This window comes from Sus scrofa, chromosome X, assembly GCF_000003025.6.
Source record: "Sus scrofa isolate TJ Tabasco breed Duroc chromosome X, Sscrofa11.1, whole genome shotgun sequence".
In the NCBI taxonomy this organism is placed as follows: Eukaryota; Metazoa; Chordata; class Mammalia; order Artiodactyla; family Suidae; genus Sus; species Sus scrofa.
In genome coordinates, this window is record NC_010461.5 from 115,591,343 (window position 1) to 115,618,087 (window position 26,745).

Here is a 26,745-nt window from a genome sequence, read left to right on the forward strand (position 1 = left end):
GTCTTTTTATTGTTGAGTTATGAGTTCCTTATATATTCTGGATAGTAGACCTAGACCTAATTATTATTGGATATATTATTTACAAATACTTTCTTCCATTTGATAGGTTGCCTTTTCATTTTTTTGGTGGTGTCCTTTGATGCACAAGTATATTTAATTTTGATGAAATCCAATTTATATTTTTTCTCTTTGGTTGGTCGTGCTTCTGGTGTCATATTTAAGAAACCATTTCCCAGCCTAGGGTCACAACATTTAGCACCTACGTTTTCATGGTCTTTATGTTTTACATCTATGTTTTCATAGTTCTCAGAGTCTTAAGTTTTAGCTGTTTCATTTTGGTCTTTTGTCCATTTTAAGTTACTTTTTATGTATGGGGTGGGGAAGTGGTGTAAATTCATTTTTTTGCAAGTGGATATTCAGTGTCCTAGCACCATTTATTGAAAGGAATATTATTTTAACCCCCACTGAATTGTCTTGGCACCCTTATCAAAAATCGTTTGACCATAGAGTTATACATTTATTTCTGGAATCTCATATCTTTTAAAACATTTTTATTGGAGTACAGTTGACTTACAATGTTGTGTTAATTTCAGGTGTACAGCCAAGTAAATGTGTTATACATGTACATATATCCATTCCTTTTCACATTCTTTTCCCATATAGGTTATTACACATTATTGAGTAGATTTCCCTGTGTTATACAGTAGGTTCTTGTTAGCTATTTTCTATATGGTAGTGTGTATACATCAACTGTACTCAATTGATCTGTTTCTATGCATATACCAGTATCAAACTATCTTTATTACAATAATTTTGTAGTAAATTTTGAAATTGGGGATCATGAGTCCTCCAACTTTGTTCTTCTTTCAAGATATTTTTGGCTATTTTGGGCCCCTTGCATTTTTGTATGAACCTTAGGCTCAAATTGTGAATTTTTTCAAAAAAGACAATTGGCATTTGATAGGGATTGTGTTGACTCTGTAGATCAATTTGGGTATATTGCCATCTTAACAATAAGTCTTTTAATCAGTAAACATGGGATATCTTTCCATTTATTTAGGTATTCTTCAATATATTTCAGTTATGTTTTATTGTTTCTCTTATATGCCTTCCACTTATTTTGTTAAATTTATTTCTTAGTTATTTATTCTTTTTGCTATTATTCTAAATTGAATTTAAAAAATTTATTTTCCGATTGTTATTAGTATGTAGAAATGTACTTATGTCTGAAGGAAATAAATCCAGATGGAAGTTCAAAGATGAGGGAGGGAATGAAGGGCATTAAAAAAAGGACAAACTTTTGCACAGCAAAGGAAACCAAAAAGAAAACAAAAAGACAACTTTCAGAATGGGAGAAAATAGTTTCCAATGATGCAACAGACAAGGGCTTAATCTCTAGAATATACAAAGATACAACTCAACAACAAAAAAGCCAACAACTCAATGGAAAAATGGGCAAAAGACCTGAATAGACTGTTCTCCAAAGAAGATATACAGATGGCCAACAAGCACATGAAAAAATGCTCAACATCCCTGATTATTAGAGAAATGCAAATCAAAACTACCATGAGATACCACCTCTCACCAGTCAGAATGGCCATCGTGAATAAGTCCACAAATAACAAATGCTGGAGGGGGTGTGGAGAAAAGGGAACCCTCCTGCACTGTGGGTGGGAATGTAAGCTGGTACAACTATTGTGGAGAACAGTATGGAGGTACCTTAGAAATCCATCCATAGAACTACCATGTGACCCAGCAGTCCCACTCTTGGACATATATCCGGACAAAACTTTCCTTAAAAAGGCACATGCACTCACATGTTCATTGCAGCTCTATTCACAATAGCCAAGCCATGGAAACAACCCAAATGTCCACTGCTAGATGATTGGATTAGGAAGATGTGGTATATATACACAATGGAATACTACTCAGCCATAAAAAGAAGGGAATAATGCCATTTGAAGCACCAAGGATGGAGCTAGAGACTCATCCTGAGTGACATAAGTCAGAAAGAGAAAGACAAATACCATATGATGTCACTTATATCTGGAATCTAATATATGGCACAAAGGAACCTTTTCACAGAAAAGAAAATCATGGACTTGGAGAATAGACTTATGGTTGCTAAGGGGGAGGGGGAGGGACTGGGAACTTGGGGTAAATAGATGGAGAATGTTGCCTTCGGGGTGGATTAGCAGTGAGATCCTGCTGTGTAGCACTGGGAACTCTGTCAAGTCACTTCTGATGGAAGACATAATGTGAGAAAAAAGAATGTAGACATGCATGTGTGACTGGGTCACTATGCTGTACAGTAGAAAAAATATATAAATAAATGATTAAAAAATAAAATATCTGCAGAAGTATTTGAAAAAGACAATATACTGAAACCCATTTTCATTTCTGTTTATACATCTGGTTAAACACAATGGGAAAGCTTCTCTTGCAGAGATATCTCTGGAAAGAGGACATAATGTATATGGCCTTGGTTTTGCTGACACAGTAGTTTGACTGCTGCTGAAGTGCTTTTAAATCCCCTGGGACCGTGATCCTTTTTTGCAAAAAGTAACTGTTTGAATGGAGGTCCGGTGTCAATGCTGTTAATGGCCCTATGATGACACAGTTCACACCAAGGATGAAAATGTTTAGGTCTTTTATTTCTTTATAGATCTTTGCGCATCTCAGGAGGCATATTAAGACTTTTGTAGACACTGAATTTGAGGTAGATAAAGACCATTTGAAGTACTCAGGATTACCTCACAAACCTGCCTCAAAAATAAGATTAGAATGGATTCTTGCTTTTGTTAAGAAATTGTTTTTTAATGATTTTTATTTTTTTCCATTATAGCTGGTTTACAGTGTTCTGTCAATTTTCTACTGTACAGCGAAGTGACCCAGTCACACATACATATATACACTCTTGTTCTCATATTATCCTCCATCATGCTCCATCCTAAGTGACTAGACATAGTTCCCAGTGCTATACAGCAGGATCTCATTGCTCATCCATTCCAAAGGCAATAGTTTGCATCTATTAACTGTTAAGAAATATTGATAAAGTATATACAAGAAGAGGGGATGTGTACTGGGTCTTGTGTGGACTTGCTTATGTAGATACTGTTATTAAATCCCTGGACATTTCAATGGTCCCATGGAGTACAGAATATAATAACATTTCTGAATGTACCTACTATGCCAACTTTGCTAAGCACAACATATCTCTAACTTTTATCATGGTTTAAAAAATATTATTATTATTATTATTATTATTATTATTATTAAACAGGAAATTGAAGTTCAGTGAGATATAAAAACTTGCCCAGATTTTATGAGCCGAGATTCAAACTCAAGGGTATGTGATCCCAAAGGCACCACCATACCAGAATTCTGTTTGAATAATCACATGTATCAAATAAACATTTTCCATAATAGAGGAGTGAGTATACTGAAGAGGGATGACATCAAGGGATGAGTGTTTATGTTTCCTGTGGCTACTGAACCAAATTACCACAGACTTGGACTTAAAATAGCATACATTTGTTCCCTCATAGTTTTTGAGTACAAAGGTCTGTAATTAAGGTGTATACAGGGCTGCACTCCCATTAGAGGTTCAAAGAGAGAGTCTGTTTTTTTCCTTTCCAGCTTATGGTGGCTTGTGTCACTCTAATTGCTGCCTCTCCAGTCATGTTGCCTCCTCCTCTTCTGTCTGTAAGATCTGCCTCAGCCTCAGTCTTGTAAGGACACAGAGTCCCTCCACCACTACTTTGATTTGGAGCCATTAGGACTAATTCTATATTGTCCTTTTATCTTCTGTATTTCAGGGTCACTGGTATCCCAGGTCTCCTTGTGCATCTTTTTTCTTTAAAGCCTATTTTTCAACTCTTGAAACCCATCTACTTTGCCCTCTGGAAATCAGAGTCAGTGTTTGGTAAAATCTTATTTATTTTTAGTAACTTCTCAATATTTCCTTTTACTTCCTTATTCAAACTGAAATCTGGCTCTACCCTAATAACTGTAACTGCAACCTTTTTAAATGGTAGATTTCTTTCCTCTGACATACCCAAGTTACTATTAATCCTAGAGTTAAGATAGGTATTTCTTTCTTCCTTTTTTTTCTTTTTATGGCTACACTTGCGGCATATGCAAGTTCCCAGGCTAGGGATCAAATCTGAGTTGCAGCTGCAGGCCTGTGGCACAGCCGCAGCAACAGCAACACTAGATCCGAGTTGCATCTGTGACCTATGCTGCAGCTTGTCGCAATGCTAGATCCTTAACCCACTGAGTGAGGCCAGGGATCAAACCTGTATCCTCACGGACACTATGTTGGGTCCTTAACTCACTGAACCACAGTGGGAACTCCAGGATAGGTATTTTTATTTTTCCTCCCTGCTGATGACAGACTATTGTCTCTTCCTCCTCCTCCCAGCTTGGACTCATGTCATTATATATCTCTTGTGATGGTTAATGTTATGTATTGACCTGGCTGCGCCCCAGGATGCTCATTTATTTGCTCAAACATTAATCTAGCTGTGTCTGTGAAGGTGGTGTTAGATGAGTTTAGCATTGAAATCAATAGACTGAGTGAAGTGGATTGCTCTCCCTAATGTGGGTGGGTCTCATCTAATCAGTTGAAGATGTGACTAGAACAAAAAAGCTGACTTTCCTCAAATAGGATGGAATTCTTCCTGCATAACTGTCTTTCACCTGGGGCATTGTTTTTTTTTTTTTTTTTTTTTCCTGCCTTAGGACTTGCACTGAAAATTACGCCGTCAGATCTCCTGGTTCTCAGGCCTCCAAACCTGGACTGGAACCAGACAATAGCTGTCCTGGGTCTCCAGCCTCCTGACTACAGGTCTTGGGACTTGTCAGCCTCCATAATCATGTGATCCTTATAATGAATCTCTTTAAATCCTGTTGGTTCTGTTACTCTGGAGCACACCGGTTAATACACTCCTCTGTATTACAGTCATCTATTGACTTCTCCTTTACTACTCTTCAGTCATTTTACCTCATGGCACACTATCACTCTTGTCAATACTCTTCTTGTTTTAATTCTTGGTGATTTCGATATTCATGTGTGTGAGTTTTCAACGTCCCGGCCTCTCAGTTCCATGACCTGTTCTTTAGTTTTATTGTTTTTATCAAGTCCCGATTCTTGTTCCCACGGCCATGTCTTAACTTTTTATTATCAATAACTGCAACCCCTCCGTAACTTCAGTGTCAGGCATCCCACTTGACCACCAACTCACATGTTCTGATACTGTGATAACAATGCTTATTTTACCCCACTGTGAACTCCAATATAGTGACTCTGCTAATTGTTCTCTATCAACTCTCCCCCCTCCCACTCCACTGCTGCCATGAACGTATCCTCACTTCCATCCACATTGAGCTCAGTGTCTACAGTCCATTATTACCTTCAGCTCCCTTGCCTCTTTCGTGTTAATCATACTCATTTGGCAAAATCCCAAGCCTGGTTAAACCAAACATGGTTGGAGAAACTCATGCAATCATGCTAAGTGGTCTCAGTTTAAATTCAAGATCACCAGCCTCAAGTGGATCCTTAAAGCTGCCTGGCAATTAAGCTGTATTTGCCAATTCTATTAGCACTCTCAATGAGTACTTTGTGCCTTCTCCCTTTTCAAATGAAACACCCACTCTCTTCACTAACTTCTTGTTTAACTGAGAAAATAGAGATAATCAGAAGAAAAATTTCTCAAGCTAGCATCACCACGTTGTCCCACCAACCAGCTTCTGTGCCCGTACAATCACCCTTGTTCCTGTTACCACATATGAAGCATGTACTCCCAGTTGAAGCCATTGCACATAATGTCGTTCTTGCTCCCCAACTCCAGGATATCCCTCTTGCAATTTTCTTCTTCTTATACCTCATTTTCCCCCCTGGATCTTTTCTTTTTCTTCTTCTTTTTAATGGCCGCCCCGATGGCATATGGAAGTTCCTGGGCCAGGGATTGAATCTGAGCTGCAGCTGCGAATGACACCACAGCTGCAGCAATGCTGGGTCCTTTAACCTAGTGCACCAGACTGGGGGATCAAAAATCTGTGCCTCTGCAGTGACACGTTCTTAGCTCACTGCACCACAGTGGGAACGCTTGGATATTTCTCACAAACATAACCTACTACTGTTTCTCCCATTCTAATGAAACAAAATAGCTTTCTTGTTTCATTTTCCTCTCTGGCTGCTGTTGCATTTCTTCTTCCCTTTTATGACAAGAGCTCTTTATGAAAAAATAGTCTGCAGTTGCTGTTTTTGATTCTTTTCCAACTTGTTCTTAAGGCTTTCAATCTTACCTCTCTACACAATTGTTTTTATAAAGGTTGCCCTTGTGTCACTGAATTGTGTCTCCCTAAATTCATATGTAGAAGTCCCAAACCCTAGTACCTCAGAATGTGACCTTATTGGGGATAGAGTCTTTACAGAGGTCATCAAATTAAAATGAGGTCACTGGGTAGGCCCCAGTCCAGTGGGATTGGTGTTCTTATAAGAAGAGGAGATTAGGATTCGGAGAGAGACACCAGGAGAATGTGCTCACAGAAAAAAGGCCATGTGAGGACATGGCAAGAGTCTGCAAGCCAAGGAGAGGGGACTCAGAAGAAACCCAACCTGCGAGCACTTTGATCTTGGCCTGTACCCTACAGAACTGTGAGCAAATAAATCCCTGCTGCCTAAGCCACCACGCCTGTGGTATTATGGTATGGTGACCATAACAGACTAACACATTTACCAGTTACATCCATGTTGTGAAATCTTAACGGCCCTTCTCAGTCTTCATGTAACTTAACTTATCCGTAGTATTTAATATAGTTAATCACTTTTTCTTCCTTGATACAATAGCTTTGTTTCATGGATATTACAGTATCTTGATTTTCCTCATGCCTAACTGGTGTCACCTTCTCACTGTCCTTTGATTACCCTCGTCCTCCATTTTCCAATTCTAGACACCAGGGATCAATTCTTAAACCCTCTATGCATTTATTAATCACTCCCGTTACTACCACTCTGGTCCAAGATACATTTTCTGGCCTAGATTGCCCCCCTCTCCGGCCATACCCATGGCATGTGGAAGTTCACAGGCCAGGGATTGAACCCATGCCACGGTCGCAACTTGAGGCACAGCTGCGGCCATGCTGGATCCTTAACCCACTGTGCCACAAGGGAACTTCCCATAGCACTATCTTCTTAACCTGACTCCCTGCTTCCACATTTTTAACTGTCTACAGTCTGTTCTCCACACAGCAGCCACAATAATATTTATAAAGGAGTATGTTACTTCTCTTCTCAAAACCAGTGATTGCTCTCTCAGCCCGGGTGAAAGCTTGCGCATAAGGTCCACATAATCCTACTCCTGCCCACCTCCCTAGCTTCTCCTGTGACTCTCCCCTTTACTCACTATACTCAACTTGCACTGACCTCTTTGCTTTTCCTTGGATTTGCCAGATATACTCCCACCAGGATATATTTGCATCTGCTTCATTTTGCCTGGAATGGACTTTGCCCAGACATCTACGTGTCTCTCTCCCTAACCTCTTTCAAAAATCTGCTCAGATGTCACCTTCTTAGTAATGTCTTCCCTGACTATCCTTTTTACAGTGTGACTGCCACTATCTGTAATCACCATTCGCCTTCCCTACTTTCCTCCATAGCACTTAAATTGTACTGTCAACTTCCCACGACCCTCATAGGCTACTGTGAGGATTAAATGAGCAATTAGTGCCTAGCAGATAGGAAATGCTCGATAAATGTTAAATTTTTATCTGTTATTTTAATGCAGATGACTTGGATACTAGGGAGTTTATAGATCTTCTTTATTTTCCATTATTATTTATTTTGAGAGGAATTTCTTATTCATGTTCTTTGAAAATGTTGTAATGTTGCGTTCATCTTTGTCTTACTGGTTTTCAAAACCTTGACCTTAGTATCTCTCTATCTTCAAAATAAGGTTGTATCAGCTGGTCTTTAAGGGCCATCTAGCTTGTAATCTTCTTCTTTGTTTTCTTTTTATGGCCACACCTGTGGCATATGGAAGTTACTAGGCCAGGGATTGAATCAGAACTGCAGCCACAGTCAAGGCAACACCGGATCTGAGCCCCATCTGCAACCTTTGTGGCAGCTTGTGGCAACACCAGATCCTTAACCCACTGAGTGAGGCGAGGGATCGAACCGGCATTCTCACAGAGACAATGTTGTGTCCTTAATCCACTGATCCACAAAGGGAACTCTTGTCTTCTTCATATTTCTAAGACAGAGCCATTTCCGTGAGAAGAACCTGGACCCCTAAATCTTTTCAAAAGCCATCTGACATGGCAATTTATGAAAAAGACGGCCTGCACTTGCAAATCTATCTTTCCAGTTAGACAACATTATAATATTCTATACATTTATCCCCAATTTGCTCAGGTTTCACTGCTTAGAAGAAAGTGTTTTGTTAATAACACCTTAATTTAGCCTAGTCATATCTTCAAGGCCATAATCTTTTTCTTTGAGATCGAATTTTTCATCTTTGCAAAGGAGTAATATCAGATGATGCACTTCAATTTGACAAAAGTAAACTTTCCTCCCAGAATGTTCTGGGTAATTTCTTTGTTGCTAATTTTTCTCCTTGTAATTAGTAATGGCATTAGTAGTGGTAACCTACATGAGTAAGATCAGTAAGATCAAGACTAGAAATAATCTTTGGCTTAGGTCATAACACATTTTTAGGCCAACAACAAAAACTACATATGTTTATTGCTGCTTTTTCCTGTAGATTCTCTATGGGATGCATCTTGGCTCTAACAAACCTTCTTGAAATTTTAATTAAGACTGCAATTACCTATAGTCATTAACTAAACTCGGTTACAGAGTTGTAGGAGAAACATGAATTTAGATACTTGGGGATTTGGGGAGGAGATATGATCTACGCACCCGTGGGCAAATTAGGATATGCTACTTAGCGAGGGACACATTACTGTGCTTCAAATTGGTGCCATGGTACTAGGGTTGGACTAATTTAACTTTTCTGAGTCTCGGGTCCCTCATCTGAAAAATGGGAATAATAATGCTGCGAAGTAGGAATTATTATTACTTTGACATATCTTTTTTCATATTTACAGAACCAAACCTTTCAGATCTTTTTCCCTTTATGATATTTCTTTTGTTTCGTAGGTTGGAAGACTATGCCAAATCAGATAAATAGGTATTTAATCAATCTATCTTTTATAGTTCTTGTATCATTTTTCTTTTTACATTTATCTCTTAATCTTCTTGAAATTTATTTTGATATTTGTTGTGAGGCAGGGAACCTAATCTCTCTCTTTTCAAACACGTAGCCAGTTGTTTCAGCATTTATTTAAGGAATCCATCCTTCTGCCACCTATTTGTTCTGCCAATTTCATATGTGTGTGCTGTGTGTAAACATAGAAACATAGCTCTGTCTCTTGACTTCTCCATTCTGTTCTAATTATTTGTCTACCTAATCCTTTATCAGTGTTAAACTGTTTGATTACTGTGGCTTTATTATATATGTTAATATAGGATCCCCACTTTCTTTCTTTGCTTAGCTAACTTTGTCCGTCTATTATTGTATATAAATTATTTTGTTCTCAGGGGGCGGTGGGGTGAGAATGCTGGGCCCTAACCGCCAGACCACAAGGGTCAGCGGGCTTGATGTAAGGCACTAGTCCTTGTCTCTTTGGAGAAAACATTTGGCAAAGAAACTGAGAGTAGTGAGGCAAGTAAAGTGTACGTAAAGTGCTTATTAGGAGGGAAATACGTGTGGAAAAAGCACAGGTGGCCTCAGAGAGAGAGAGAGAGACCCAGAGTCAGAGAGTGGGAGCTGTGTGCTTTGGGCATGTTTGAATTACCTATGTGGAGCAATTCTTCTAGGTTTCCTCCAGCCAATCATCTTGCTTCGTCTGGCCTCAAGTCCACATTTGGTTTCACCGAGGGCCCTCCCCTGTGTGCAAGCATACAGCTTTTAGCCAGGATGGATTCTAGTGCGAGGGTCCTGGGAAGTTGACAGAACGTACTGTGGTCTGGTGGCCCTCCTTTCTCTGTCCCCTGAGGAACTTTTCTCCGCATGTGTCATTCCAGAGGTCTCCTTGACCTCAAGAATGAGAACTAGGTGGTTTCTATCTTTTATCCAAGCAAGACGCAGCTCCTCCTTGCTTCTACCATAACCTTTATGTTGAAGTATCTGCCCACAGTGGACAGATTCTAGTTGCTTGGCCTGGAACCCATCTATCTCCCACCTCAATTTTTGTTAAGGTCTAAAAACCACATTAATAAATAAGATGGCCTTTTGCTTCTCCATTTATTCTTACTCCCTATGCATAAATAAGCCTTCTCTGTGTGCAGCATTTTGTGTGTTGTTGAAAAGAGGTAGGTGGTTTCCTCTTTGGGTGTGATGATTATAAAGCATGATAACTTCCTAGAATGCACTTTTAAGAGTGAAAGCGGATCGAACAAATATGGAGGGCAGCAGCTCCATGCTGGCATTCTCACAACCTTGAATGGCTCCACATAGGCCACACAGGCAAGGCTCAAACACAGACTGGCCAAAGCCTTGGTGAAAGGCCTTGTAAACCTCCTAGGAACATGGCAAAAATGGCAGCCTTCTGAGGAGCTGTCACAAGGCATTTCTCATTTGATTCCTTATATGGCAAGAGGCTGCCAGGAGGCAGTTTCTTCTGCTTCCCTGGTTCTGTTGAGGCATGGGGCTTTCCACCACATGTCCTTCTTCTTAAAGCACAGCTGCAGACTGGAAAACTACTTAGCCGATATCTAGATGGGCCCTTCAGCAACCAAGCCCCATACTGCTTAGTTGTCTCTCATCTGGTTGTCTTTGATTTGGTCTTGTCCTGTAGGTTGTGTGGTGCATGAAGCTGGCACCATGTTGGTCTTAGTTTTGCTGTCTGGCTAAGTAATAAACTAACTCAATCTATCTGGCCCTACTGTCTCCTTATTAGCAGTATCTGTTAGCCTGCTTGACGAAATGCTAAACCAGTTAAGACTCAGGAACAATAAGAGTAAAGTACAACTAACAGTCACACCAATACTGGTCTCAGCCTTGTTCCCATGATATAAGAGGGGTTTGGTGGTGGTTTGTCCATAAAAATTTGATGCGGTCAGCAATATCACTAACATACTTAATCAGTCATGTCTTCTGGTAAGCTCTTGGGCTCTCCGTTATTGTTGTGGTGGTGGCCCTGGGGAAAGGCAGTTAATCAGACACACAATCTGTTTAAACTTTAGCCACATTACATGCCAACTCTAGAATATTTTGGAAAATACAAAAACCCAAAAAGACAGCTCCTATAAATATTCATGGTATATATTCTTCCAGTCTTTTTATTACATATAATTCTCACATAATTATAATGATGTATTATATGTAAATTTGTATCTTCCTTTTTCTTTTTCTTAATGCTCATAAATGCTTTTTAAAGATTTTAATGACTGCGTATGTTTCCATTAAGTGGATTTATCAGTTTCTGTAAATACTCTCCTGTTAACTGAAGTTATTTCTTTTGTTTTTTTCTTTTTTTTTTTTTAACTAGTAGCCAATAATTTGGTGATAAACATATCCAGCTCTTAGGATAGATTCCCAGCAGAGAAAGCCATTTTTTTTTTCAGATTCTTGATTCATACTGTCAAATTGCTTTTTAAAGGGTTTGTCGATTTACATTCCCGTCAGCATCTGTGGTATCCATTGTCAAGCTCTGAAAGTGCAAAACAAATCCCAGAACCTCATAATCACTTATATTAACCTTATGGGAAGTTGAGGTTCATTATGCTTATAAGGACCAAGCAAATCAATGAAACACTGAATGGTTTTTCATAATCAAAGAGTGTATTGCATTTTTAGTGAACACTTTTGACAGATAATTTATTCTGGACTGAGCTATTTTTATTTCTGTAATATGAATTGTAAATAACTGTAATGGCAACGGGAATGCCTGGTATGGATTTCATGGTCCCAAATATTATCTAGAATCTTCACAAAGGTAGAAGGTACTTAGCAGGAGCATGCACCCTACTGCTGACCCAAGATCATCACATTGTCCTAGTTGCACTAGTCAGGACACACAATAAACCAATGGTTCTTAACTGTCATGAGAGTGATGAAATTCTTTGAGGATCTATAGAAATGTAAGGACTTTCTTCCTAAATAAAATGAACATATAGACATTAACATTGTGTTTGCAGGAAATTTCAAGTTATTAATGATTCTCTTGAAGTATATTTGTAGATTCTGAAACCAAGCAGGTTCCTGTGGGGCCCTCCTGGGCACAAAAGCCTTTCCTGGTTCCTGTTTCTTGTTCAAAGGAAATAGGCATCATTCAGCCTCCTAGACCTTCCCTGAGTTCCAAAGGGCAGGTTCCAGCAGTTGCTAATCAGGGAAGGAAAGGGATGCAGAAACAAAGGGGGAGATGAAGAACCAGAAGTGCAGCCTTAGGGCAGGGTTCACGTTCCTCCTCAAGGAATAGACATAATATCTCTGAGTTCTTCTGCAGTAACTAAGGCTCCCACTCAGGTAGAGGATGGTAATCTCAGGCTGAGCACAAGATTCTTGGAGTACCTCCCATTACCTTACCACCAACCAATCAGAAGAAAGCCACACGCCCTACAGCCTCACCCCAAATTTTGCCTATAAAAATTCCCCCCAAAACCATTGAGAGTTTGAGGGTTTCGAGCCACCTCTTCTCCTTGCTTGGCCTTGTAAAAACCCTTTCTCTGCTCTAAACTCTGATGTTTTGGTTTAATTGACCCCATTGTGTGTTAGGCACATAAACTTGTATCTGTTAACAATTTCAGATTAAGAATTTCTGGTTTATGCTGTGATAGCCCTGCCCTAAAGATGTGGCATAATTGTGTGCTGGTCTCAGCCTGTAGTTAGCCAATGTTATTGCTGGACTGGCCCTTGTAGTTTTTATTATCATTGTGAGATAATTATTATCATTCAACAGGAAACTGAAAAAAGAAAAAAAAATGTCTTGGAAATTACATGGTACACCTCAGGGCCACACAGCAATGTCAGGAGTAGAGAGAGAAAAAGTGTAGACCTAGGGTTCTGTTTTTATTGAGGTTGAGGATGAAGACTCACTCTTTATTGGTGAATTACAAATGTGAGAGTGAAAGTTTAAAGCATGGGAAGAGAAAAAACAAGAAGCCCAAAAGGTCGGTTATCTAAATCATCCAAATCACTAAAACAAATGAGTTTCATGGGGGGCAGTGGGGGGGTATATTGAGGGGTGAGGGCAGCCTGGCTCTTTCTCTGGTCTTGTGGTTGGCAGTGGGCAATGTGTTTATTTGAGATGGCTGTCTTTGAAAGAGATGTTTCTTTGACGTGGATGGATGCCTCAGCAATCAAGGTTTAAATCAAGCATTTGCATTACAAAATGAAAAGCCAACTGTCAAGGCTTACCCCACAGGTCCACAAGGATGGAGTCTGATAGACCATCTTTGCTCTAGTGCACACTGAGTACAGCACGCTGTACTTTGTGCTCTCTGGACACCACCCTTCTAGACTTCTTGCCCTGTACCACAGTTTTGGCTTTAACTTCTGACTTCTTGGCATATGAAATTCCCATACCCTTGCCTGCAGAAATGGTATCCTAGCAAGTTCTTCTCTTTTACTCTTAGTGAAAGTAATTCCTCCACAAGAAAGGTAGGATTTTACATTTACAATTGTTAGCCATCATCCTTGGGAGTTATGCATAAATTGTGAAGAGTGATTCTTAAATTTCAGTCTCCATAAAACTCCCCTGGGAGCAATTGCCAACATGCAGATTCCCAGTTCCCACTCTGAAAACTCTGATTCAGGGCTAAACCTTAGGTATCTTTTTTTATATAGATGTTTAATTTTAGAATCATTTTATATAAACAGAAAGCCTGTGAAGATATAACTGAGTTATTATGTTCCACACAACCAGTTTCATTTCCTGTTATTAACATTTCACATTAATATCATCCACTGAAAAAAATGCACAATGTAAAAGTTGAGAATTACGTTTTATTTAATGGACTTACTGAGGATCTAGGCCCAGGATATAGCTTCTCACATCACTCTGAGGAAGTGTTCCAAAGAGGTAAGGAAAGAGCCAGGATATATAGGAGCTGAAAAACAAAACCATGTAATCAAACATCAAAAGATTACTGCTAATCATAAAAACAGTCAATCGATATTAATGATTTTAGTGCTTTTCTATATGTGAGAAGATCTTAGAGTCTGGGCTTCTTGAAGTCATTCCTTTGATATGCACATCAGTATCCCATTTTCCTCCAACCTGAAATCTCTGCGGGGCACACCAGGGAGGGGGACTCTCTAGCTGACTAGATGACCGGCAACAGTTGTTGCTTACTGGAACGACCAGTGACATTCTTTGTCCATAGTATGACACAATATTCACAATTAATGAGCCAGTGTTAATACATTATCATTAACTAAAGTCTATACTTTATTCAATTTTTTTGTTGTTGCTTTGTTAGCTTTTTTCTTCTCCAAGAGCCCATCCAAGATCCCACATTTTGTTTACTAAAATTGTTCATTTCTAGTATACATGTTTGGTGGTTTCACAGTTATTAACCTGAACCCCCATGGAAAATGACTTCACCAACTAAAGTACAGCACTTCCATGTACAGTTCCTTTTGCCTTTAGTCACACAGTATCCACTCATTTCCAGTGACTTAGGTCAGTATCTTTTCTTCCATCCCATTCCGTGAAGTTGTTTTATACTCATGTAATGCAGTTAGATGATTTTTTTTTTTTTTACCACTGTCTGCATCATTCCATCCTAGGATCCCTCAGTTTCATAAATAATTTTTGGAAATTTGCATACATTAATGTACATGTTAGTGCTGTGCTATTTTATGGGTTTTCACAAATGCATAGTGTCATGTATCCATAAATACAGTATCATGCAGAATATATTTACCACCCTTTAAAAAAAAAAAAAAAAAACCTGTGCTTCAGTCATTAAACCTTTTTCCCTTTTGCCCCTGAAAAACTTCTGGCAATCACAGATTTTTTTTTATCACTCCCTATAATTTTGCTTTCTCAGAAAGTCATATAATTTAAAATATACAGTATGTAACCTTTCTGACTTGAATGAAAAATATCGCCTGCCATATCAGTAAACAAAGGCTGTTGCAGCCTTCAAGCCACTACAGTCACCCCTGAAGGTGAGTCCTGAGGGAACTCAGGATGGAGCCCTGTGGGAGACTCAGGATGGCTGCCCATTGCCAAGCCCCCAGCCACTGTAGCCATCCCCAACTGTGCACCCAGAGGGGACTCAGGATGGGAAAAAAACTGGCCCTTTGTAGGTAAGGTGCATATCAAAGGAATGATTTCAGTGAGCCCTGACTCCTGTGTCTTCCCATACATAGAAAATTGCCAAATTCCTCAACTCGAAATATCTGGTTTTCTTAATTAACAACAATCTTTTGGTGTTCCAATTACCTGGTCTTTGTTTCAAAACTCCTATATTTCCTGGCTCCTCCTTTGTCTCATCAGAGCACTTCCTTTTGAGCTCTCTGAGAGGCAGTCTTCTGGACTTGAAGTTCTCAGAAATCACACTGAATAAAACATAATTCTCAACTTTTGGGTCCTGCATTTTTTTTTTACAGTTGACAGTGGTTTCTTTCATCTAGCAATATGCTTTCAGCATTCTTCTGTGTCTTTTCATGACTTGGTAGCTCATTTTTAAAATTACATAACAGCATTTCATTGCATAAATATACCATAGTTTTTTTTTTTCTATCCATCTACCTATTAAAGGATAGCATGTTTGTTTCCACTTTTGGGTACCTAAGAATATAGTTGCTGTGAACACTCGCATTAAAGCTTTTGTGTGGACATAAATTTTCAAATCAATTGAGTAAATATCTAGGACCACAATTACTGGATCATATGGTAAAATTATGCTTAGCTTTGTAAGCAACTGCCAAACTGTCTTCCAAAGTGACAGTGCCATTTTGCATCCCCCCCAAGTTATATTGAGATATAATTGATACATAACATTGTATAAGTTTAAGACAGTAGCTTTAGCTAATATTTCCATCATGTCACATAATTACCATTTCTTTTTTTATTTCTTTTTTGTCTTTTGTCTTTTTAGGGCTGCCCCTGCGGCATATGGAGGTTCCCAGGCCAGGGGCTGAATCGGAACTACAGCTGCTGGCCTATGCCACAGCCACAGCAATGCAGGATCTGAGCCGTGTCTGTGACCTATACCACAGCTCATGGCATCGCTGGATCCTTAACCTGCTGAGCAAGGCCAGGGATTGAACCCGCATCCTCATGGACACTAGTTAGGTTCATTAACCCCGGAGCCACAGTAGGAACTCCTGCCATTTCTTTTTTGTGGTGATAAGATTAAAATATACTCTCTTAGCAACTTTCAAGTATATAAAATAGTATTATTAACTACAATCGCATGTGTGTATTAGATTCTCAGAACTTATTCATCTTACTATTTTAAGTTTATATCCTTCAACAAACATCTTTCCATTTTCCCCGCTTCTCAGCTCCTAGTAAGCCCCACTCTACTCTCTGTATCTATGAATTTGGCTTTATCAGATTCTACATATAAATAAGGTTATACAGTATTTGTCTTTCTATGTCTGACTTAATTCATTTAGCATGCCTTCAGGGATCATCCATGTTGTTGCAAGTGGGAGAATTTCCTTCTTTCTTATGGATGAAAATACTCCATTTTGTGTGTGTGTGTGTGTGTGTGTGTGTGTGTGTGTGTGTGTGTGTATGATGTACATGCATCATGATATATATATATCGTATTTTCCTTATACATTCATCCATTGACAGACAGCTTGTTTCCATATCTTGGCTATTGTGAATAAGGCTGCAATGAAAATGGGAGTGCAGATATCTCTTCAATATCCTGTTTTCATTTCCTTCAGATATATACCCCAAAGAGGGATTGCTGGTAGTTCTGTTTTTAATTTTTTTGAGAATCCTCTATATTGTTTTCTATAGTAGCTGTACCAATTTACATTTCTACCAGCATTGCATGAGAGTTCCCTTTTCTCCACATGTGTGCCAACACTTGTTATCTCTTGTCTTTTTTATGTAGTCATTCAAACAGGTTTGAGGTAATATTTCATTGTGGTTTTCATTTCCATTTCCCTGATGATTAGTGATCTCAAGCTCCTTTTCATATACCTATTTGCTATTTGTGTATCTTCTTTAGAAAAGTGTTTATTTGATTTGTCTTCTAATTTCTAATAATATTTTTATTTCTTTGCTACTTAGTTGCATGAGTTCTTTAAATATTGTGTATATTAACCCCTATTCAGATGTATAGTTTGCAAAGAATTTCTCCCCTTCTATCAGTTGTCTTTCTGTTTTGTTGATTGTTTCTTTCATGGTGCAGAAGATTTTTAGTTTGATATAGACCTACTTATTTCCTTTTTTTTTTTTCTTGTGATTTTAGTGCCATATCCAAAAATTATTGCCAAGACCAATATCAAGGACCCTTTTCTTTATGTTTTCTCCTAGGAGTTTTAAAATTTCAGTTCTTATGTTTAAATTTTTAATCCCTTTCTAATTAATTTTTGTGTATGGTATAAGATAGAGTTTTTTTTGTTTGTTTGTTTTTTGTTTTGTTTTTTTTTTTTTTTGGCTTTCTGCCTTTTCTAGGGCCACTCCCTCAGTATATGGAGGTTCCCAGGCTAGGGGTCGAATCAGAGCTGTAGCCACCGGTCTACACCAGAGCCATAGCAACATGGGATCTGAGCCGTGTCTGCGACCCACACCACAGCTCATGGCAGTGCCAGATCCCCAACCCACTGAGCAAAGCCAGGGATCACACCCGCAACCTCATGGTTCCTAGTTGGACTCGTTAACCACTGCGCCATGACGGGAACTCCTAAGATAGAGTTCTAATGTCATTCTTCTGCATGTGGTTATCCAGTTTTTCCAGAACCATTTGTTCTGATAATAGTTTTTTCTCACTGAATATTCTTGGCCCTCTTGTCAAATATTAGTTGATGGCACATGTGAGTGTTTATTTCTTCATTCTCAGTTCAGGTCCATTGGTCTCTCTATCTTATTTATTTATTTTGCTTTTTAAGGCCACACCCACGGCATATGGAGGTTCCCAGGCTAAGGGTCAAATCAGAGCTACAGCTGCCAGCCTATGCCACAGGCACAGCAATGTGTGATCCAAGCTGCATCTGCAGCCTACACCACAGCTCATGGCAATGCCAGATCCTTAACCCACTGAGTGAGGCCAGGGATGAAATCCACATCCTCATGGATACTAGTTGGGTTTGTTACCACTGAGCCACAATGGGAACTCCCTTTGTGTCTATTTTTATGCTACCAAGATACTGTTTTGAATACTGTAGCTTCATAGTATAGTTTGAAATCAAGAAATCAATATAAGAACATAAAGAGAAGTTCAGCAAAGATATAGAAAATTTTAAAAAGAACCAAACAGAAAATTGGAGAAGAATATATTGACTGAACTGAAGAATTAAATATAGCACTTCAACATCAAACTTTACCAAGCATAAGAAAGAATCAGTGATCTAGAAGAGAGATCAATTGAAATTATACGATCAGAGAAGTAAAAAGAAAGAAATAATGAAAGGAATAAAGAAAGCTGACAGGACTTTGGAGACACCATTAAGAGATACATTGTTGCATCATTGGAGTCCCAGAAGAAGAAGAGAGGGAGAAGATGTAGAAAGCTTATTTACAGAAATTACAGAAATGATGGCTGATAATTTCCTCTACCAGAGGAGAGATTTGGGCATATAAGTTCATGAAGCTAGTAAGTCACCCCAAAATTTCAACCCATAATGATCTTCTCCAAGACACATTATAATAAAAGTGTCTAAAATCAAAGACAAAATTTTAAAAGCAGCAAGTGAAAAAAATTTCTGTAATACAGGGAAAGTTCTATAAGTGGGCTTGTCAGGAGAGATCTTGCAGGCCAGGAGAGGTAGAATGATATATTAAAAGTATTGAAAGTAAGAAACTGTCACCCAAGAATACTTTACCTAGTAAAGTTGTCCTTCAGAAATGAAGAAGAGATTCTTTCCCACAAAAACAAACCCGAGTGAGTTTACCACCGTAAGACTTGCCTTACAAGAATTGCTGAAAGTATTCTCCAAGCTGAAATGAAAACTATGCCAATTATTAGCATGAAAACATATGAAAAAACACAGTACCCTTGTAAAAGTAAGCATACAGTCAGATTCAGTATATTCTCAAACTGCAATATAGTGGCATGTTCACTACTTTAGTGTAAATGTTAAATGGCAGCAGTATTAAGATAGTTATAGCTACAGTAATTTCCAAATGGATACAGGTACACAATATATGGAGGTGTAAAAATTGTAACATCAAAACCTTGGAAGTAATGGGTAATTTGCAATCCTAATTAAATTGCAATCCACCCAAAATAGATTGTTTTATATAGGGAGTTGTAGTTAAGCCACATGGCAACCACAAAGCAAAAACCAACAGTAGGTTCACAGAAGATAACTAGAAGGGAATCTAAGCATTCCATTATGGAAAATAATTAATTCACAATCTAAGGTAGCAGGAGAGGAATTAAGGGACAAGTTAACTACAAAATATCCAGAAAACAAAAATAAAGAAATTGAGGCTCTGAGACCTAGTCTTTTTTCCAAAGATTGCATAGATGATGGATACCCGTGTCTGGGTTGGAACCTAAGATTGTACATTCCAAAGCCAATTCTCATAAGCACTATACTCAGCCGACTCTAATTGTAAGTGAAATGGTATGATAGTTACTAGGAGTAATAAAGTGACATCCAGAAAAATCAAATAAGGCTTAAATGATAAGATATACTTTTGAGTAGTTGTCAGGAGTTATGTCTTAGGTATGGTTTCTGTTTCAAAATCTCTGTCCTTGGATTGTCCAAGTATTCTTTTGGTTCTGTTGCAAGTGTATGTAATGTGACAAGCATCCATCTTTAATGACAATCCTCATTAGACAAGTGATCCATGACTGAAAGCAAAGAGGATTCTATTTTATATTTTGGAAACATGTGTAACAGAGATTGAAGTAATTGTGTGACATTTGTCTTCTTAAATATTCCAAATATAACAACTGTATGGTTGATGTAATTTTTTAAGAAAGTCAGTCACTTGATTTACCTCAGTAGGTGAGCTATCAATGCTAAAATATAAAAGTGTCCATACTTCACTTTAACCTCTGCATATGATTTTTCTCCACTAATGTGATATTATGTATTTCTTAGCACAATCTGTCTTGTCAGCTTTTTCATCAACATATCTTTTCAATTACAGTTTGTAATTTGACTTTATCTTCATGAACATTTGACAGGCATAAACTCATCATATCTCTGTTATGAAACTCACCATGGTACACCAGTTATCAGTATGTGACAGTTTCATATTACACCAGTACTCAAGGGATGGACACATGAATTCTTCATCTGTATGATATTTGATACTAAGGACAAGGCCACTTTGTTAGTCTCTCTCTTTTTCTTTTTGGCCATATCCATGCCATGGCATGCAGAAGTTCCTGGGCCAGAGATCAAACCTGCACCACAGCAGCGACTCAAGTCTCTGCAATGATAATGCTGGATCCCTAACCCACTGCCTTTCAAGAGAACTCAACTCCCTTAGTATCTCCTTAGAATCCAACAAATATATGCTGAAATGAATAAAGCCAGAAAATGAACTTGCAGATACATAAGGTCGTAATCTTAAGGCATTTTATTGACACCAGGAAGTTTTCATATTTACTCTTATTTTTGCCTATAAAGAATACACTTAAGATTAATGTCTGCATTTGATATGGTGAAATCTAGCATGAGATCCATAAGTAAGTTGGAATCTTGTGGACCTACTTGGGTTTCACATGAAACGTTACTGTTGTCAAGATCAATTCTTTATATATCAATAGAATCAGAGAGTTTAGGGAAAGTTGCCTTGAGAGTGTGAGTAATATGAGATTTTTCTTTCCACAAAAATACCTTTTTAATAAACTGTTCTTAGCTTCTCATTGGGTGTCATATACAGTCCATGGCTCTTTTGATATCATGAACATCTTTATGAAGTAAAATACATTTAAAAGACATTGTAAAAGCAACTTTTCCTTCTGCATTTTAAATTGGCATTTGCCCTTTCTCATTGATTAATGAGGATTATTGATTTGGCTTGTTTATGACATGCTCCTTAGTATTAGGAGACTTCATTTATTTCTCCTTCAGATTTTATTTCTCCTACAGTTTTCTAAAGCTGTTAAATTTCTACAGGTGCTTTTATGATACACCTGTTCCCAAGGACAGGGATGCTCGGATAAGATTTGGCAATGCATCGAAAAAAACTTTTACCTGTTTGCTGTCCTGGTGGGGAAATGAAGGATTAATGGAGCAGTGAAAGAAAATAACTGAATTATTGTTATGGGTTGCTTAATAAAAGTAGATTGGTGCAGCAATTACATTTAATGTTAAATAATATTTACAATGTAACTCTTCGGCTGTAGGCTGAATGAGAAGATATATGTGAATATGCAGGAAACTGTGCAGTGCAGTGTCTGTGAGGCATCATAATTATCATCATTAAGCTGGTTCCTATTCAAGCTGCTTTCAAAGGACTTACCACACCTCCTCCCCACCTCAACCCCCTGACTCCAATTAAGACAAGACAGTTTATTTTCGAATCCACGTATTGGGTTTTTATAATTTCTCTTCATTCAGGCAACATACAACTTCAGTTTCCAAAATGTGTTTATTGAAGCTGTCACCTAGATCTACCCTCCTTGGGGGCAGTCATAAACACTTTAGGTCCTCTTCCCCTTAATGCCCTTGCAAACAGCTCACATGCCATCTGTTCTGTGCTCCTCCATGTCTCCCCACTTCCACATTCCAGGCTTCTCTTCTCCAGCCTAAATATCCCCAGTTCCTGCCAAGCTTTCCCTCCTAGAAATGTTTGATTCCTCTTACCTACAACATTCTGTTGTAATAATTCTGTCTTCTCTAGTGATGGTGGCTGCTGCCAGGTCAGAAGACTTTCTGTCATCCTGGTTGCTCTCTTTTGAGTTGTCTTCAATTTGTTGTCCCAGAGTTTCAACACGCTATCCTAATAGGGACTGGCACTAACAATTTAAAATGCTCGAATGTGCCTGAATAGTGTCGAAAACCTTTAATAAGAGTTGTCCAAGTTATTGAGAGACTTTAGTTTAGGGCTCTGTCTCCTTCCTTGTGTTCCCTCAAAATGTAGAGAGCTGAGGAATATCAAGTAAGGAAGAAATGACTTGGAAAATACAGATGAATGCCTCAGAACTTTGAATGTGTTTAGTGCACATGTGGAAAGAGGAAAAGGAAGGCTCCTAGGTTTTCATGAGCTTTCTTCTTGGAGGAGTTTCAAGACATTTGTGTCAATCGCATGTGCTGATAATTGCCCATGACATTTCCTCCGGATAGTGGAACATATATGGTAATAGTGGAGTGGGACTATAGAGAGGATGGCCTCTCTAACCACAGGAGCAGCAAAGACAGGAGAAAGTAGAGCTTTAAGGATATTTTCATCAGTGTCATTATTTTAGAAACAAAACTCCAGTCTGGTAACTTCTCTCAGTGTTGTTGCTAATATCTATTGCTAATATCTACTACATTTGCAGTCTTTTTTTTTTTGAATCCAGCTGTTTTTTATTAAGCTGAATACTAAAGAGGTTTACAAAAATATGAAAACAATGCCACTTTTCTCACTAATTTTTTTGTTTTGTTTTGAAAATTTTTGTGTCTTTTTCATTTAAAACTCTGTTCTTTATATTAATATGGAAGAAGTCTTTTTATTGCTATTTCAAATGAGTTGGTAAGTAGTTTCCAAACTTTCAGTTTGAACTTTTAAAAAAGTTTACTGAAATGTAGTTGACTTACAAGGTTGTGTTAGTTTCAGATGTACAGCAAAGTAAATCAGTTATATGTATACATATATACATTCCTTTTCAGATTCTTTTCACATATAGGTTATGATGCAGTATTGAATACACGTCCCTGTGCTACACAGTAGGTCCTTGTTATCTCTCTTTTATATGCAGTAGCGTGTCTATGCATAGTATTCACTACTCTACTTCCAAAGCTTTGAAGTAGGAACATTTTTGTAGTGGACATGGTCTAACTATTTTGATAGAAATACAGTGGCTATTATGGAACATTGACAAAGTAGGGAACATATGACATAAACATTGGCCAGAAAGAGGACCATTGTGCTAGGAGCTTAGACACATGGTTTAATAACTTTTCTTGTTTGCATAGCGATATGCAGTGTGTGCAATACCATCTCCCAAATTCTCTTGCCTGCCCCTTTCATCAGTACTAAAAGGTGATTAGACAGTTGATCTTTTCTGTTGATACCCAAATTTCTTCCCTATTTTTTCATTATAGTAACTTTTTTTCTTTGTGGAAATCCCCTCCGTAGTACACAGAGGACTGCGGGGTACTGCGATTGACAATCCTACCATAACCACATGGTTCTGCATGGGAGGGAACAAATGCACACGTGAATAACGATGTCTAGAGAAGGATACAAATGCTCTCGAGGGTATTATTTGCATGCCTGAATGCAGTGATGCCTGAGGTCTGCACTAGGATGGTATTTTTAAGGTGACATATTTCCCTTGTGTCTCAGGTGGTTGAAGTTGGGCGTCTGTTCCTTGCAACTGAATGAACCCTGAATAAACAACCCTCAATGTACAGACAAGGAAACTGAGAGTCATATTAAGTGTGCTTCCCAAGATCATATACTTAATATGTAGAGTTAGGACCCAGATCCAGACTTCTTGACTCAAAGCCTATGTTTTCTTTTTTTTTTTAAGCCTATGTTTTCTTATTACACAAATGTTCTGTACTTCTGGCTCTACTATTAAATACCTATAAGGCTTTGAACAAATTTCTTAGCAACTCTAAGCCTCAATTTTCTTCATTTGTAAAATGAAGTGGCTAGATCAATGATTTCTAGTGTCCTTAACAACCTTAGTTTTCTCTTATTTTCCAGTTTAAATATTTGTTTTTAATTAAACAAGCAAACCATCAAAAATTATCATTGTAAAAATTCCAAACATTACATATTGAACTAAAGGACCTTTGACCACTGAGCTAATACCTTTTCCTTTTCCCATCAGTTTAATGTCTATCCTCTAGACATTTTCTACAAATTTACATAAATATGGATTTTTTATAGAATTATTTTCATTGCTTTGTGTCTTTTTGTGTATTTTAACCTAAATTCTCTTACATTGTATGCATTGCTGTCAGCTTACTTTTATCATTTAATTGTGAGTCTTGTAGATTTTCTAAGTTAGTGCACATTGATCTGCTTCCTTCTTTTTAACTTGTCCATGGTATCAGTCTACCATATTTTATTTATACATAACATTTTGATGGATATCTGGATATCTTGTAGTTTCTTCATTATGACAAACAAGACTGCTAGGGACAGCCCTGTCTATATTTGCTTTTTTGTGAGTATTCTAAGACAGATACTGAGGAATACCAATTTATACTCTCACCAGCAGTGGATGAGGGTTCTTATTCTACATCTCTTGCCAGCCCTTAATATCATTAAACTTTAAAAACATGAACAACTAAGTCATTGCTTTAAATGTGCATTATTTATTTTGGAGAAATTAAGCAGCTTTTCATATATTTCTGCTTTTCCCCCTGTGGGTTATCACACTCTACAGTTCTAAGTATCTGGCTATGTGGTTCATCTGATTAACCATGGTCTCAGTGTTGTACTGTTGAATGTAACTAGTGGTATGATAGTGGGAATCTTCTTCCCTCAGAGAATTTTTGGGCTGCATATCACTGGCCTGGCTTTTCCACCAAAGCGTACTTGGAGAACTGACACAGAATTACAGAATCTAATGTCTGGAAAGAACTGAATTTTAGCTGTCATTTAGGCCTACCCAGCCCTCTGATATGCAAACTCTCTCTTCAAAATCCTAGCCAAACAAGTCTACAACCAATGCTTGAACTCTGCCTCTAGAGGCAGCGCACTCCGTCTGTGGACAGTTCTGTTGATTAAAACAGTCTTTCTGGTATTCAACCAGATCTTGTCTCCCTGTACTTTCTCCCCACTGTCTTGAGACTCAGAGAACAAATTTGTTTCCTCTTCTACATGACAGCCTTTCTGATATGTGGTGACAGTTTCTATGATACTCCAAGTCATTTTTCTCCACATTCAAACATGCTGGTTCCCATATGATCCTTGTTTGATATAGTTTTATGGTTTTTTTTTCCTCCCTCCACCTTCTTGACTACTTTCTACTGAACAATTCCTAGTTTATCTGCTCTTAAAAAATCACTGTATTCAATGTTTTGGAATGTACTGAATAATAATAATAATGGTGATGCTCATAATAATAAAAGGTATCCTTTACTGGGCATCAAGTATGATGCTAACCATTTTACGTGTAATTCAGTTAATCCTTAACTGAATACTAGGAGTTATATAATAATACTACTAATAATACTAGGAGTTAGGCATTTTTCTCCATTTGGTGGGTGAGAAAATTGAGGCACATAGAAGTTGAGTAATTTACTCATGACCACACTGAACAGAGTAGAACTAGACTTTCTCCTATTATGGGTATCATATTTCAGTGCATGTGCCTAAGGTCACATTAGGTTTTTTTTAATTGCTAATTGATTCGTATTAAGATAACTGTCAACTAAAATCTCCAAGTCTTGTTTGAATGGAGTACTGGTAGGAAACTGCTTTTCATTGTGGAGTAGAGTTTTGAAACTTAGTCCAGGACCTTATATGTGTCTCTGTGAACCCATACATAACCTCACTTAGTCTATTACAACTGGTAGCCCACAGTGCTATTCAAGAAGTTTCCCTCATCCCATTTTTCTCCATGATGAAGTTAACTGGCTTTGTTGTTGTGGTGATTGACTTCGTGCTTGATACTTTCATCTGCAGCACCATATACTGTATATTTTCAACTTAATTATACATGAATGAACTGCTTACTTTGTTTTGATTTCCTTTCCTCTTTGCATTCAGAAAGCAGATTCCCAGGGTGGGAGAGTGTGGGTATTATTCCACAGTTTTACGGAGGTCATCTACTCCGTTTTTTCTTCCTGCTGGAAGGATCAAAAGCATTTACCAACTTGTCATACGCTTCATGTAACAGTGTTGTTTATGTTCCTTTCAATTTTTTTTCATCAGGGATATGCCTGAAAATGATATTGTGCTCAAGACTTGTCAACTTGGTTTCTGCTTTTCTACTTAAGAAAAAAAATTAGTTTATTAGCTGTAAAACAAAATGCTCCTTCTTATACTCTTCTTAGGCTTAAATTGAGTACTTAGTTTGAAAATTAAGAAACTATTTAAGGCACATTTCAGCTATTTTTTTCTACCTTGAATTCAACAGTAGATGGAGTGGTATAGTAGAAATATCAAGAGATATATGAAATTAGTGGAAGTGTGAATAGGAGACCTGGTGTCTACTATTAGTTCTCTTAGTATTTGACTCTATGAATTGCCAGAAGTAATTTCTTTTCTGGCATGCAGAATCTGTAAAATGAAGTGACTGGAATCAATGAGGTAAAATCCCCCACCACTCAAAAACTACTTTGAATTCAATATAATTGTTATAATAGAACTCATAATCTTCCAAAATATTGAAACAGCTTTGTGTGGGTGCTTTATAAATCTCTCCTCAGGCTCCATGTAAAATATATTCTGGGGCTTTGTCTAGGAGAAACA